Below are 17,157 nucleotides of genomic sequence, written 5' to 3' on the forward strand. Positions count from 1 at the left end.
AATAAGAAAACTGAAACCAAAATCATTGCAGACGAGATGGAACCATGATTCTGTTTATCCAGCCAATAATACAGACAAGCATGCTGTGGGGAAGCCTGAGCTGGGAATATGATGCTGTACCTGCCCTGCACACTGGTTTGTTACCGGGAACCAGCACCCCTGCTGTTTGGGAGACTGAACTGAGCCTGCAGTACCCTTTCTGTCTGCTCCATGACCTTTCCTTAGCCTTTTCAGGCCCATCTCGAGTCCTTTCTGGTTGAGTTTTGACTCTGTCCCTAGTTAATCTCTGACAGTGCCCTTTTCCCCCCCTCACCCCACATTTTTTGCGTGTTTGCCATTCAGCAAGTTCACACAGTGATAAATAATTAACTAGCATAGCCATTTCTCAATGCGTTATTTAAATACTCTACGGTTCCTTACTATCCCTTCTACAGGCTGTGGAACATACACACAGGGCTTTTGCAAAAGGGCAGAACAAGTCTCAGCCTTGAGCTGAATGCATAGAAATTAACCCAGTGGCTTTAGGTAAGAGTGGACGCAAACCTTTCCCATGTGTAATGAGCCCCCTTTGATCCAACAGGCCTGAGGATTAGCTTGGTGTCCATTCAGGCCCTCTCTCAGAAATCAGACACAGCGGTAAGTCTGGCAAACTCTCCAGAGCAATGCCACTGGGGTGACAGACCCTGGAAAGCTTGTTCTTAGTGGCGAGGTATGTGAAGAGACAGAGTTGACTCACAGCCCCACTCTTGCTCCCATTCCACACTGGCCAAGCGGGTTGAGGTTCTGGCCATAGCTTGCACCATAGGAATGGTATTGCAATTTACATTGCAGGAAGTGGAGAATAACTGATGTGGAAGGGTTCAGCACTGAAGAGGCCCCAGAATGCTGAGAACAGCTGATGATGCATATTGAAGAACACCCCTGCCTGGTAGCAGCTGGCCGGGATAGATGGGAAGGAGTAACGCTGATGGTGCCATTCATTGTATCACAGTGGGCTAGGAAGAGATAATAGATGAGAGAAATTCTCCCTGCAGTATTTTCCTCCCTTTAGCAAGGTAAGCATGATGACGCAATTACATAATTAATAGCAACTGAATCATGTTTATACAGTGTTATTTAAATGCCAAGGATTATTAAACCAAAATTGGAAGACAACTCAGGATTCCCTTGTGCCCCAACTAGGCAATGCTTAAACTGCAGTGTGGCTTCTGGACAGCTGTGCTTCCTCTCGTGGCAGAATTCCCAAAAATCACAAGTGTAAATTTTTGATGAACATTTTTTCCTGATTGTTTTCCGGTGAATGTTTTTCAGCTTCCTCAAGAGCGAGGGGAAATTCTAGCAAAGCCTAGCAGTTTTGCATGTTAAATCGTACAAGGATTTTCAGACACTAACTAATATGTACACGGGTTATGGAGGTATATATTCAGCACACTACGTGTAGGGGTTATGTATAAAATTCCTATTTGTGGGTGTGTAGCGGGGTGGTTACCCGCTCCTTCCCTGAGGGGTTTGAAACAGCCCTGGGAGAAGGCTGGGGCAGGGAAGCAGCTACTGGGCTGACTGGGGAAGTAGCTGCACCTGGGCCACGCCCCAATCTGAGCCCAGCTGGCCTTATAAAGAGGCTGGGAGCCAAGAACTCAGAGACTCTCTCTCTCTCCACTTAGAGAGAGAAGGGCCTGGCTGCAGGGTGCTAGACACAGGGTACCTGAGTGGAGCAGGGCTGGGGAAAGGCTGAGGAGCTGGAAAGCCCCAGGCTGTGGCCTAGAAGGCTAAGGGGTACTGGGGGTTGTAGAGGGCAGCCCAGGGCTAGGCCAAGGCAGCAGGTCCAAACCCAACCTTGCCGATGATGAGTGACCTATACTGCAGTCTGCCCCAGGGAGTGGGGGCTAGTTGGTGACTGGCAGTGGCCTTATCCTGAGGTGAGGTGGGGTTAGTGGGTGGGGACTCCCCTAGGAGGGGAGTGAGTGTGGGTACTGCCAGGGGGAAGCACCCAGAGCAAGGGGCACCAGGGTCCTGGGAGGGACACGGGGGCCAGTGCGAAGGACAAGGCGGATCACTGGCCTGCAGAGGGTGCTCCGGGCTGGACAGAGCTGATTCCCCAGACGACCAGCAGGAGTGAGTCCAACCTTTACAAAGTGGTGGAGAATGCGGGCATAAGCAGTCCGCCCCTGATACAAGGGGCAGGGGGAGGACAGTGGGACTATTGCCCAGACTGGAGAAGGTGGAGAAACTGAGGCAGGGGATGATGGACCCTGGGTACGTGGGGGTTTATTATGCAGAGGCCCCAGGTACCATTCCTGAGTGGGGCCCGGAGGCAGTGCCCCGGAGGAAAGGGGCTGAAGAGCAGCTGAGATTCTGGGAGACCCAACAGGAACTAGGGGAGGTGCTATGGGCCCTCCATGAGCAGGTCGGCTGGCTGGCAGAAGAACAGTGGTCCCTGCAGAAACTCCTTGGGAAGGAGTTAGCAAGAAACCGCGGAGGGTGGGAGCTGCGGAGCACCAAGAGCAGGAGGCCTGTAGGAGGGCGTAGGGCTTGCTACGCCTGCGGCATGAGAGGACACATAAGATGGGATAGTCCCTACGGGGCTGAAGGCAGGGGACCTCACCCTGAGAAGAGACAGTGCCCGATCCCTCAAGTAGGCCACGGGGGGAGGGAACCTCAGCGGCTGAGGGCATGTTGGGCCTGTGGGTGCAGGGGGCACCTGGAGCGGGAGTGCCCTGGCCCCAGGAATACGGCCCAGGGCAACCCAAGGAGGGTTGGCCCGGTGAAGGACAAAAGAAAAATACCGAGGCCCGGGGCAGCACGGAGGCAGGATGCCTGCTGGGGCTGTAGGGAGCCCAGGCATATAAGGAGGCACTGCCCCCTCAGAAGAAGTGAGGAGAGGCCAGAGGAGGTGCCTGTGAGGCCAGAAGGGCCAAAACTGCTGGAGGCGGTGACCGGGATGGAGGGATCCCTGCAGGAGGCAGGAACCCAGACCGACCCGGGGTTTATCGCCGATGATGAGACCCAGACCGAGTGGGCCCAGGAAGAAGCTGGGACCCAAGTGGTCCACGATCAGGCCACCAAATGGACCTGGGGCGGGGGGTTCAGGAAGATGGCCTGGGGGACCAGGACCTGCGGACGCGGCTAGAGGCCATGGAGCAGGCCTGGCAGATGGCTGAGGCGGGGCTCCAAAAAGCCCGCCAGGAGAGGGAAGACCTGGCCTTCAAGCTGAAAGACAGTGAGGAGAAGCAGGCGCAGCTGGCGGGACACCTCCGGGCCGCACAGGCCAGAAGGCCCCTTGATTCCCCGGGGTGGGGGTTTTGAGGGGGGAGGTGTGTAGCGGGGTGGTTACCCACCCCTGCCCTGAGGGGTTTGAAACAGCCCTGGGAGAAAGCTGGGACAGGGAAGCAGCTACTGGGCTGATTGGGGAAGTAGCTGCACCTGTGCCACGCCCCAATCTGAGCCCAGCTGGCCTGTATAAAGAGGCTGGGAGCCAGGAGCTCAGAGACTCTCTCTCTCCCTCTCTCCACTTAGAGAGAGAAGGGCCTGGCTGCAGGGTGCTAGACACAGGGTACCTGAGTGGAGCAGGGCTGGTGACTGGCAGTGGCCTTATCCTGAGGCGAGGTGGGGTTAGTGGGTGGGGGCTCCCCTAGGAGGGGAGACCCAGTGAGTGTGGGTACTGCCAGGGGGCAGCACCCAGAGCAAGGGGCACTGGGGTCCTTGGAGGGACACGGGGGCCAGTGCGAAGGACAAGGTGGATCACCGGCCTGCAGAGGGCGCTCTGGGCTGGACAGAGCTGATTCCCCAGACGACCAGCAGGAGGCGCCGCAGGGGTGAGTCCGACCTTTACAGGGTGCTAGTCACGCTCTGTGCAGAAGGACAGCACAAGGTCTGTGTGCTACTTAAGTGCCAACCTTAGCCATTCAAAAAACATGAGTCGGCCCCCAAAAGTCATGTGTTTGTCTTAAAAATCATGAGAATTAAAACAATTTTTTTTTTTTAGATTCTTTGTCTTCTTGTTTTTGAGCATTTTGCTTTCATGTTTTCAAGCATTTCTCTGCAGTTGTTTGCAGTGTTGTTGTACCGTGTTGGTCTCAGGATATGAGAGCGACAAGATGGGTGAAGTAATATCTTTTATTGGACCAGCTTCTGTTGCTGAAAGAGACAAGTTTACAAGCTTCATGGAGCTCTTATTCAGGTCTGGGAAAGGCAACAAGAACGTCATAGCTAAATACAATGTGAGAGATTATTAAACGTAAGGGTTAACACATGTTGCAGGAGACCACTTAAAATGAAGCTGGCAGTTAACACCTTTGCAATCATAGGACAGATCAGGGTTAGTAGGTTACAAATTGTTGTAATGAGCCATAAAACCAGTGTCTCTGTTGCTAGACACTAAACATCATGATCTCAAAAGAGACACTGGTTTTATGGTTCATTATGACAATTTGTAACCTACTAACCCTCCTTTGTCCTATGACTGCAGAGGTGTGAACTGCCTGCTTCATTTTAAGTGGTCTCCTGCAACGTGTGTTAAACATAAGAGTTAACAATCTGTCCCATCTCCTATTTAGCTGAGACACTGATTACCCTTCCCAGACCTGAAGAACAGATCTGTGTAAGCTTGAAAGCATCTCTTTCTCCAACAGAAGCTGGTCCAATAAAAAATATACCTCACCCTCCTTGTCTCTTGAAAAATGGGAACTGAATTTTTCATATAATGATGACTTAAGGAACTGTGGCTTAAAGACAAGCCACCAAATATTGTGAGAGTTGGAATTTGGCAATACTACTTACATCACACTTAAGCTTTTAAGTGGTGCATTGGCCTTGTACTGGAAAGTTACCCTATGTGTGCAGAAATCCCATAAGTTGCATATCAGAATAGATTACTACCCTGCCTACGTTCTGGCATCTTTAGCAGGTGGCTAGAATCCTGTCCCAGAGCATCTGCTGTTACCAGACAAAACATCTGTTTGAAAAGTTTCTAGGAACAAAAGTGAGCAGCACAACTGCCATTTCCTTAGAGATGCAACATGGTAGTTGCTTTTCATTCTGAAGATCTTCCTGTTTTCCCAAGTGCATTTTCTGTGTCGGGCAACTCCGATAGGGACTGACGTAATGGATGCGAAACAGTGGGTAAGACACAATATCATGCATTGGGAGGAATTATCTTATGGGACCCAAATAGCTGGGAGCGAGACCACGATCCAAGCAGAACAGGGTATACAGTGGGAGAGCCAACCTGTGACCAGACTGGCCTTTGTCAGTGGCTTGGTTCAGGGTGTACATCCTACTGCCATGGCTTTGGTGCTCTTGGCGTTTGCTGCTCTCAGGCTGTCAGTGGCTGAACAGGTTGTAGAGGTGGCAGGCTTGGGGGAGGCAGGTGCGTATTGCAGCACTTCTCCCCCACTCCCTCTAGTGGCTGGTTGTGTAGCAGTGGCGCAGCCTGGGAGAGTTTTGTTCACCCTAATATAAAGAGGGTTTTTTCTTAAATCCCTGGGTTAGTCCAGTGTACTCTTCCAGTGAGGCTCTTCCAGGAGAGACACAGGCCTCCTATCGGGCATCAGAGTTGAAACTATCCAGAGGATGAGGACAGCAGCCTAGCATGAGCCTTGGAGACAGAATGGATCTGTTGTTTACATTGTTGCTATAATTACCCATTGTGAATTTCTAATAAGTTAGGAATGAAACACAAGGGCATGGAGATTGTTACAACTGCCAGGCCCAGCCCACTTAGCCAACTCAGCCGGAGATGGGAATGATTCCTTCTTCTGTTAAATATTCTGTTGCTCTTTCATTGGGTCTGGTTCACTTAACGTCAGGCACTTCTACTAAGCTTTAGGTGACTGGTTCAGAGGGAATAATTTTTATTTATTTTGCTTCTGTTCAGTTTGATGAAAATTCAAGATCACGAGTCCCACACTGTGGGATAATTAAAGACTTCGGACAAGATTCACCTGTACACTCTAGTGGCTTGCACTGCTTCTATGGTGCAAAGCTCTCTCTGCCTCCCTTTTATATCCTTGGGTTGGCTGACTAAAAGTTCTCACTTGATCTGGTATCAGAATAAGTCAGCGAAAATAACTGCATAGCTATGCATGGTACTATGCCCTGATGACTCAGCAGGAGAGTCCTGCATTCCTGTTCAGTGTCCTGGAACCTACAGTCCCTAACCACGTTCTGCTCTCTGCTGGGCACTCGGCAAGTGAAACAAGTATCCTGTTAGGTATATTCCTGGTTTATTGGGTTCTTCATAGGAGAGGCAAGAGGAAGACTTCCTCAGTGTATTCACAAGTTCAGGATGTGGCATGCAAGAGTCACTCCTTTGGCATGATGAGGTTAGTGTTGGGGCATGGAGTACCCTCTTGATGCAGACGCCAGAGAAAGAACACAAGTGTACTCAAAGAAGCTTGAGTGATGGGGCTGATAAGCTCAAGTACACAGTAATCTGGGGACCTGAAATGAGGACAAGCTCTCCAGAGATGGAGATTTCATCATCTCAGAAATAGTCCTGGCAGAGCACCCAGCAGATGTTGTAGCCAAGTTATTCTGTGGCTTTCATGTGCTTTCATGTGGCTCCTGGATCACTAAAGTCTAACCATGATTATAGTCATCTTATTTTAGGGATGCACATAATACCGTGGCCATCCACCGAGACATTTTGGGTGGCCCTGAGAGGGACAAATTGGCGGCATTTTTGGTCTCTGGCGTCGTGGGATGGCAAGCTTCCTGCAGACCCATTGGCTACAGAGCCATCACTTTTTTTAGACACTCATTGTCAAAACTCTGACTTTTTTTTTTTTTTTTTTTTACTATTTATATCCCCTGGCCAATGGTTTGATGAACTGAGACTAAAGAATACTTTGGCTGCCAGGAGAGGGTTTCAAGAGATTTCTCGATAATTCTGCAAATCTGGGAGGATCAGGCCCCTGGCAGAAGCTGGAATGTGTTGAAGAATTTGTCTTTCAGAACGCCCGCAAACGGCGCCAGACACACAGCATGTTTTCACTTTGCAACATTTCCCCCAGTTATGCAAACCTGACATCCCTCTGGCCAGTGTCACATTCTCTGCTGTCAAGTTTTGCGAAACAGCCTGTATTTCTTATCAAAACAACAACAAATACGCTTTTTGCTTATGGTAAAAGTTCACACAACTGAATCAGCAAAGATGTAATTTGGACTAGATCCCCAGCTTTTGTAAATTGGCATAACTCTATTGACTTACACTAGGTAGGGATCTGGCCCATGGACTTCAATGGAGCAGTGCCGATTTACACCGCTTGAGGATCTGTCTCCCCCAACCCTCAATTCCACCACTCCCATGAACTGAATCCTACATTTTCCCCTATTAAGTTGCTGTGGAACGCTGTGCATCAGTGCCTTCCTAATGACCAGCCAAACTCATAACTTACCAACCTGAAGAGTGTTGCCCAAAGAGCAAGATATGTTTTTTTACAGTCTCAGTTGATTGGTCAGATTTATTTTTTCCACATGCTGGCTGACGTCATTCTGGAAAAGCCGATCAGTGAGGCTAGCAACAAGTATATTATTGAACAGCCTTGCATGTAAAAGTGGAGGGATGCAGCATGGTACACTGGAGAGTGTACGGGACTGACACCCAAGTTCCATTTGTGGCTTTGCCACTGCCCTGCTGGGTGACCTTGGGCAAGTCATCTCACCTCTCTGTGCCTCTATCAGGCAGGTGGGCTTGTCAGCCGGGGCAGGCAGTCCACCCAGGAGAAGGAAAATTCCAGTTTCAAACCAAGAACGTCAGGCTTGGCCAGATGGTCTGCAATAGTCATGCCAATCACACATGCTCTATGGGTCCCAGCCAATGGGACAGGGTGAAGGCAAAAACCTGCAAGTGAAAGTGGAGTCTGGTAGCTATCCATCCAACTGCAACACTGATCTCTGGGCTCTCTAACCATCAGTTCCATTAGAAACTAGTGAGGGAGACAGGGGAGAGAAATGATAGGGCCAAAATAAGTGAAATGAACCCCTGTGCAGAGGGACAGCACAAGGGCTATGTACTATTTCAGGCTGGTGACTACTGAGGCCACTGTTGCAGCTAATTTATGCATACACCCCTGTCACCATTAAACCTTGTCCTACTACTCCTGCCCTTATCCCATTTTCCTGTTTATTCACCTGTTGCATTTTGTCTAAATCCTAGACTGTGAGCTCTCTGTGGCAGAGACTGTGTTATTGTCAGTGCCAGGCTGTGGGCGGTCTGTGTGCACTGGTCAGTCACCATGTTGCCTCCAGGAGGTGAGTAGCAGGGGTCAGGGCCAAGCTGGGTCAGGAGACAGGGAAGTCAGGGTCAGGCAACAAATTTCATATAGAAGGCAAGTAGTGAAGATGGGATCGAGACAGGTTAGGAGACCAGGAAGTCAGGGTCAGGAACTAAATTACAGACAGTGGGTAAATAGAAGAGTTGAAGCCCAACCAGGATCAGGAGCCAGTGTCCAGGGTCCACAGTCAAGGAAGGTCTGGAGCAGAAGCAAGTAGACAGTCTGCATTGTTCTTCAGACAACTCCCCAGGATGGCTTCCTGGATTATATACTGGCATGAGCCAATCAATGGGCTGTGAGGAGCCAACATTCAGGCCGTACTTCTTGCACTGCCTAATGTCCCAGGGTCCTCCAGCAGGAACCCAGCCTAAGCTTCCAATGGTGATGCAGAAGTGTTAGCAGCCCTGAACCCCCACAGTCCCAGCTTCTAGTCCTACAGGTTCTTAAAGATATTGGTTTGTACAGTGCCTAGCACAATGGAGCCCTACTCTGAGTGGGATCCCCAAGTGGTACCGCCTTAGAAATGATGATTACTATTAAAGTCCCATTTAAATTCTTAATGGTCTACAGGGTGAATGGGTGAAATTTACTTAAGTGGTGCATAGGCCTCTGGACATGGATGAATTACATTCGGTTATACCTGTGCAATCCATTTCAGTTACCGTGAGTGACATTTTGCCATTTCCACTAGTGACCATGACTCTTGCAGGGAAAATGGGTGACATTTTGCCCCTTGGGTAGAACTGAATGTTCGTTTCGAGCAAAAACTGGCCAAAAACTCATGGCGATTGGGGGAGGTCCTGGATGACTGGAAAAAGGCTAATGCAGTTCCCATCTTTAAAAAAGGGAAGGAGGAGGATCCGGGGAACTACCGGCCAGTCAGCCTCACCTCAGTCCCTGGAAAAATCATGGAGCAGATCCTCAAGGAATCAATTCTGGCACACTTCAAGGAGAGGAAAGTGATCAGGAACAGGCAGCATGGATTCACCAAGGGCAAATCATGCCTGACTAACCTAATTGCCTTCAATGAGGAGATAACTGAGTCTGTGGATGAGGGGAAAGCAGTGGATGTGTTATTCCTTGACTTTAGTAAAGCTTTTGATACGGTCTCCCATAGTATTCTTGCTGGCAAGTTAAAGAAGTATGGGCTGGATGAATGGACTATAAGGTGGATAGAAAGCTGGCTAGATCATCGGGCTCAACGGGTAGTGATCAATGGCTCCATGTCTAGTTGGCAGCCGGTATCAAGCGGGTGCCCCAAGGGTCGGTCCTGGGGCCAGTTTTGTTCAACATCTTCATTAATGATCTGGAGGATGGCGTGGACTGCACTCTCAGCAAGTTTGCAGATGACACTAAACTGGGAGGAGTGGTAGATACGCTGGAGGGTAGCGATAAGATACAGAGGGACCTAGACAAATTAGAGGATTGGGCCAAAAGAAACCTGATGAGGTTCAACAAGGACAAGTGCAGAGTCCTGCACTTAGGACGGAAGAATCCCATGCACTGTTACAGACTAGGGACCGAATGGCTAGGAAGCAGTTCTGCAGAAAAGGACCTAGGGGTTACAATGGATGAGAAGCTGGATATGAGTCAACAGTGTGCCCTTGTTGCCAAGAAGGCTAATGGCATTTGGGGCTGTATAAATAGGGGCATTGCCAGCAGATCGAGGGATGTGATCATTCTCCTCTATTCGACATTGGTGAGGCCTCATCTGGAGTACTGTGTCCAGTTTTGGGCCCCACACTACAAGAAGGATGTGGAAAAATTGGAAAGAGTCCAGCGGAGGGCAACAAAAATGATTAAGGGCCTGGAGCACATGACTTATGAGGAGAGACTGAGGGAACTGGGATTGTTTAGTCTGCAGAAGAGAAGAATGAGGGGGGATTTGATAGCTGCTTTTAACTACCTGAAAGGGGGTTCCAAAGAGGATGGATCTAGACTGTTCTCAGTGGTACCAGATGCCAGAACAAGGAGTAATGGTGATGGAATCTCCTTCCTTAGAGGTTTTTATGGTCAGGCTTGAATGGGATGATTTAGTCGGGAATTGGTCCTGCTTTGAGCAGGGGGTTGGACTAGATGACCTCCTGAGGTCCCTTCCAACCCTGATATTCTATGCTTCTAATTTAGAAAAAAACATGTTGACATTTTTGCAGGAACACCAGTGTTATTTCTTGGTGAATCAGGCACCAAAATCTCCATCTCCCCTTGCATGGTGGAATTCTGAAGAATCTGTGGGTGAGCCCACGTCAGAATCCTGTCTCCTAGAGAAGTGGCCCCAGAGGCAGAGGGTGGGAATGTTTTGACTTCAGGAAGGGACTGTGGTATATGAGTAAGCCCATTAAAAGAAAACAGAGGATTTCAGTCACATTTGTTTCAGTTTTTTAAAGAAAGCCGTTTTTCCTTTGCTTTATTAAAGACACATCCGCAGTGGGGTTCTGAGATAGGGCAGCACTAAGCTTAACATTTCCACAGTGGAAAACACGCTTCAGTCCAATGGTATTTCTTCTCTGCTACATTCTGTAGCTCACCATCGTGTTTTACTTTAGAAGCTTATTGAAAGCACTTTTTGCTCTCCCACTAACCCTGACTGTATCTGCTCTGGGGCGAGAGAATCAGAAACAGCTGATGACCATGAACCTTTTGTGTATACAGAATCATAGACATGTAGGACTGGAAGGGACCTTGAGAGCTCATCAAATCCAGCCCCTTGTGCTTAGGTAGGATCAAGTAAACCTAGACCGTCCCTGACAGGTGTGTGTGTGTAACTTATTCTTAAAAACCTCCAATGATGGGGATTCCACAATCTCTCTTGGAAGCCTATTCCAGAGATTATTACCATTATATTTAGAGAGTTCCTCCTAATAGCTAATCTAAATCTCCCTTGCTGCAGATTAAACCCATTACTTCTTGTTCTACCTTGAGAGGACATGGAGAATAATTGATCATTGTCCTCTTTATAACTGTCCTTAATGTATTTGAAGACTGATGTCAGGTCCCCGCTCAGTCATCTTTTCTCAAGACTAAACATGCCCAGGTTTTTTAACTTTTCCTCATAGGTCAGGTTTTCTAAACCTTTTATTGTTTTTGTTGCTGTCCTCTGGACTCTCTCCAATTTATGCACCTCTTTCCTAAAGTGTGCTGCACCGAATTGGACACAGTACTCCAGCTGAGACCTCACTAGTGCTGAGTAGAGCAGGACAGTTACCTCCTGTGACTTATGTATGACACGTCTGTTAATACACCCAAGAATAATGTTAGCCTTTTCCACAATTGCATCACATGGTTGATTCATATTCAGTCTGTGATCCACTATAAGCCCAGATCCTTTTCAGCAGTACCAGCACCTAGCCAGTTATTCCTCCTTTTGTAGTTGTGCATTTGATTTTTCTTTAAGTCCTTCCTTGCACTTGTCTTTATTGAATTTCATCATGTTGATTTCAGACTAATTCTCCAATTTGTCAAAGTCCTTTTGACCGTATAACCCCACCCTCTGAACACACTGCTTTTCTCCCAGGTCAAACCCACTATACGCTGGTCCCCAAAGCCTATTTAAATCAATGCATTTTCCATGATACAGAACACCTTTTATGTGGCCATCATTCTCCCTCTTCAACTGGCGACATGATACAGCAAGCTCCTCAACCTCATGTTTTAGCATCTCCCATTGCTGCATCCCAGCTTTTGGAGGGAGCTCATCACTGGTTGCACAAACTCATAGATTTAGTGGCCCTGCCCCTAAAAGCTGCCGATGGGTGGGGGAAGAACTGGCCCTCATGGGGCACTATTCCTTCATGTGCAGAGGGCTCTACCTGCTGTGAGGAGAATGGCACCAGTATCACCACATTCAGCCAGAATCACCACATTGAGTCAGAATCCTGTATCATAGGCGCCAACTGCGTGGGTACTCTAGGGCTGGAGAACCCACAAGAAAAAAAATGGTGGGTGCTGAGTAGCCCCCCTACCAGAATCCCCTCTCCCCCAAGTGCCTCCTGCCCGCTGGTGGGCCTGCAGATCAGCGTCTCTCCCTCCCTCCCAGTGCCTACTGCCTGCCGCGGATCAGCTGTTTTGCGGCATCAGGAGGCACTTGGGGGAGGGAGGAGGAGCAAGGGTGCAGCGTGCTCGTGGGAGGGGGCAGAACAGGGTGGGAAAGGGACAGGGTGGGAATAGGCGGGGAAGAGGTGGAGCCGGGGGGGGGGAGCACCCCCCCTCCCCAGCAGAGTAGAAACTCGGCGCCTATGTCCTGTATCATAAAAATTGGTCTGCATTAAATAAAGAACCTCAGAGCAATCTGGTGAGAACATGGACTGAGATTTAGGTGACATCCCTTCACTCTGCACATTGGCATCGTACCAAGAAATGCAATGTCCAAAAGTGATCGCATCTACTTTTAATCATAGACTAATGTCCTCTAAGGGTAACACCTTGGCTTGCTTGAGCAGCCTGCCTTTCTGTTTAGAGCTGCTGAAGTAAATAGCTGGGAGTGCTTACACAGTGGATAACCCACTAGCTTCATATCTCTAATCATGTTATTTATGAACATGTTGACATATAACTTGAAAAAGCCCCTGCAGGCATTTCTTGCTTAGGCATCTCAATGAAGAAGCAGAGAAACAGCCTGAATTCCTTCCTTAAAGGACCCTACCCTGTCATGGTGATCTACAATGCTCATGGCGAGTGCTGCAGCATGGAGTCTTTTGGGGTTGTCTGCGGGTATTCTCTGTGAATAAATCAGCTGAAAATGTGGGCCCCAATCCAACCATGAACTCCACACAGGGGTCCGCATGGACAGAACTTCCTGCAGGGTCGGGGCCTTAGATTTTAGAGGGTAAATGTTCAGCCCAATGATGGGATTTAATAGTGACTTCCATGGACATCATCTAGTGCAGCGAATTCCCTTCTATAAAGCTGATTGTGTCCTCCAGGTGCTGTATTATCCCATCAGTGAATAGAAGTTAAGCATATGTATTGAGGAACGGAAAATCTCTCTCTGATGTATAAGCCTGGGTATAATTTCTCTAGTCTCACTGTTTTCTCAGAATAGGGGTCAACATAGGGATCTGACCAAAACAAGGATCTGGGGGAAAGCAAAGTGGCTGCTACTCAGACAAGATAAATTGGAAGTGATGATTGTTGGCACGGGGAAGCGTTTAGAGGAGTAGAAGAAGCAGAGTCACCACCATATCTTAAGGATACCTGTCCATCTCCTGCCTCAATAGATTTATATATTTAGATGTGCTAATATCCATAGCTGTAGGGAGAGGCAACCAAATAAGAAAGCTCAGTCATTAAATCCTGCAGGCAAAAGATCCAGGCAGCAAGAACTCAAAAAGAGTTACTGCCGCTAAAGGGGTTAAGGGGAACATGAAGGGACTTTAGAAATGTAGTTTGGGGAAAGTAGTAGTATTGGGAAGATAATCCATTAATAAATGAGGCAGGGCATGAAATTAAAGATGGCTCAAATAATAGCTTCAGATACAGAACTTTCCTTTCAAAATGTGTCTTCAGGGAAACTATACAAAGTGAGATGGAACAATTAGGAAGGAAGGAAGAGCCTGTAACAATAACTACTGATAACGGGTAGATCAGGAAAATTGGAACATGTGCAAGTCAACTGGGCATGGATGATATACAACCTGAAGTACTGTATTAAAGGAGTAAACTAGCAAAAAGCCTAATCCCAGGAAAATCTGAGCCTCTCCTGTGAGGTGCTGTACATCCTCAATTGTCTACAGTGGAGCTGGTGGCACTCAGCCCCCTGCTGGATCAGTGTTAGGGTTGGGGTAAAATATAAAGTTCATTTGCAGAACTGACTTAGGCACTGAGGAGCCTACATCACATTGAAAGTCAACAGGCCTTAGGCTCCTGAATCACTTAGGGCCTTTAGACAATGTTACTCCTGTTCTTATTTAATATCTTCATTATTAATCCAGATGAAAGAAGTCAGCAGCACCTTAATGGCATTAACAGATAATATTTAACTGGGTTGAATTGCAAACACAAGTCTGGACAGGGAAACACTACACAGAAACCTAGCAGAATTAGAAACACAGCCAAAAATCCTATAAAATTGCATTTGTCTTGAAAAAACGCAAGCTAATAAATCCAAAATACACAGGCTCATGGGAAGGAGAACTCTGGGAAGCTGTAATGCCAAAAGAACATAATGGTGACAGTAACAAGAGGAGAGCAGTCACAGCAAATGGATGGTAATAAATGGACCAATAAAAGGAACAAATTATATATGATCTTGCAATGTGATATGGCTACAAAGAAAGCCAGTGCAATTTTGGGTTGTAAACACAAAGACATCACTAGACAGAACAGGGAAGTAATAGTCTTTCTCCAGAACAGTGGAGTCATGCGTTCAGTTCTGAGCCCCACACTGGCAGAAAGATATTGAAGAAATTCAGAGAAGAGCAAAACCAATGGTCAAGAGGCTGGGAGGACTGATTGATGAGAATGAATAAATGAGCTAGACCTGTCTGGTTTTGCTAGACGGGGGCGCTGAGAAAGTCTACAGTTGTTCGGTTTTGAACACCCAAGGTGGAGAGCAGTTATTTCATGTGGTGCATAACAAAGCACAATGGGAATGAAATTGTATTAAGTAAAAATTTAGACTGAATATTGTGTGACTTTTAAAAACTAGCCACTAGAATATGTCTTTGTCACATTTTGGGGTGCAATCCAGACCAGTAAGGGCCTTTGGTCCCAGGAAGGTCCCTCACTTGGGGAAGTGTAGTTGCTGTAGCCAACTACACTTGAGCACCACAATCTCCAGCCCCAAGTTGGAGGCCACTCTTTCAAGCAGCTCCTGGTGGGCACGGAAATTGTCGGGTAGCAAAAGGTTGGCAGGTCCAGCCACGGCCTCGTCAGGGAACGAGGCAACCATGGGTGTTGCAGCTGGTTCATCCTCGGCATAGCCAAGGCCTTCTCAGTAACGCTGGGTGCTTTAAATACTCTGCTGCTGGGGCTCACGGCCTGGACACCAGCAGCCAGCAGAGAAGCATGCAGTATCCTAAGTGTCTTTGCAGCTCTGGTTCAGGGCTTCTGACCCCAGCAGTCTGCTACAACACAACTGACACCCCTAGTTTCCACCAGCTTTGGTTACACCTGGCGAGATGACATCAGCACACTTCCAGTCCTGAATTTCCCCTGAACCATCTGCCCTGATGTGTCTAGCCCTCTCCTGGGCCACTCAGAAAAAGAATAAGGTTCATTTGCACCTTTAAAGAGACAATACCCAGCAGTTTGCCACATTAACTGGAGTTAGCAATTACTTCAATTCAGACACAGCACTGGGTGGGTTTAGATTACAATAAAACAGGTCTATTTAACAACAGGACATTGGTTAAGTGACACCAAGTAAAAGATATAAAGATAGCGATGGTGACAAGCAAATAAAAGTGAAAACATGCATCTAAACGTCTAAATCTTAAGCCAGCAAGGCACCGACTTTTTTTCAGATGGTTTCATTCACCAATTACTCTATGTCCAGCATAGCTGAGTGTCTCTCAGTCAGGACCTTCCTCAGAAGAACAAGGTGCTGGTTTCCCCTGTCTTCTTAGGGTGGTGCTGTTGTGGTGTAGGCAGGCTGCTGAGGGTCAGACGTGCTGAAGCCAGGCTGCACAGCACACAGACCCTCAGGATACCATGTGCTTGTCTGCTGGAGGTTGGGATCCTGGAAATGGGCGGGCGGAAGCCCACCGACTGCTAAAGGACCTCCCCCAGCCTAAGGGAGGATCCACAAAGTCCGGGATCTCAATTAATTATGGGGGAGAACTAAAGCTATAACAGGGACAGGAGTGAAGTCACAGGGTTAAACGAAGGGAACCTGATAGGGAAACCGAGCAGAGAACCCCGGAGAGCGCCCACTGCTCCTCGAAGGTCTGCTGGCGGCCTGGCTGTGAGCCACAGCAGCAGAGCATTTAAGGCTCCCAGGGTGACAGGGCAGGCGGTGACACAACCCCTTACTGGTCTGGATTGCACCCCAAAGTGTGACAGTTCTTGTAAAGTCCAATCCTATAATGTCAGGGAGAAGAGCAGGGTGACCCAATAATGCTTTTCCATCTCTTACTTTTAGGAGGTGTGCTAGCTACATAATATCTTAACAGGAAGTGTAATAGATTTTAAGTTGCTGAAGAATTTACATCTTTATTACATACCAAAAACTATGTTAAAAGAACATTACAGTTGCACAGTAAAGCACTCAGAAGTGAGGCAATGCCAGCATTAAGACTGCCTTTGCCCCCTTAAAACTGCCCCTTGGTGCATCTGCATTATGATACAGTGTTTAATTCCACAGTCGCACACTATTCTTTCCACAGGACCCCTGCCTCACTGAGTGTGCAGGAGAGACAGTGCTTACTGTATGGATTGTTCAATATACCTTTTTATCTTCAGCATTCGAACCCAGTCCTTATGTACCACACACTACTGAAGCCTTGTATGGAATACAGAATTATTCATTTCTGTGGTGCTCTCACTACCGTGTCCAACTGCTTCACAAACATTAATGAATTTATCTTCTCAACTCTCCTGTGAGGAAGGGTAGTGCAATTCTCCCCAATTTACGGGTAGAGAACTGAGGCACAGAGAGATTAAAGCCATGCCCACTAATTCTGGATGCCCAATTTGAGATGCCACAGGCTTGATTTTTTCAAGTGCTCAGCATTTTTCTAGCGCTTCTTATGTTCAGAGCAGAGCTCCCTCCGTTCAGTTGTGACTGCTCAAAACTTTTGCAAATCTGGCCCCAGGTGTTCTCAAGTTAGCCTCCAAAAAATGAGGCAGTGGCCACCTGTGAAAATGTTGGTTTATGCGGTCTTGCTCAGCATTCCATAGGAACTCTGTGGCAGAGGCATTGATAGAATCCAAGTCTCCAGGG

General features: G+C 47.9%; 1 long non-coding RNA gene across 1 annotated transcript in view; it reads left to right on the forward strand.

The window, feature by feature from the left end:
* The first annotated feature begins 408 nt into the window (after positions 1–408).
* The window catches only part of LOC122173579 (uncharacterized), a 44,465-nt gene continuing 27,716 nt past the window's right edge, over positions 409–17,157 (forward strand). Inside the window, exon 1 of the long non-coding RNA XR_006174154.2 lies at positions 409–1,055. This is a non-coding gene — a long non-coding RNA (uncharacterized LOC122173579). The remainder of the gene's footprint in view (positions 1,056–17,157) is intronic.

This window comes from Chrysemys picta, chromosome 3, assembly GCF_011386835.1.
Source record: "Chrysemys picta bellii isolate R12L10 chromosome 3, ASM1138683v2, whole genome shotgun sequence".
In the NCBI taxonomy this organism is placed as follows: Eukaryota; Metazoa; Chordata; order Testudines; family Emydidae; genus Chrysemys; species Chrysemys picta.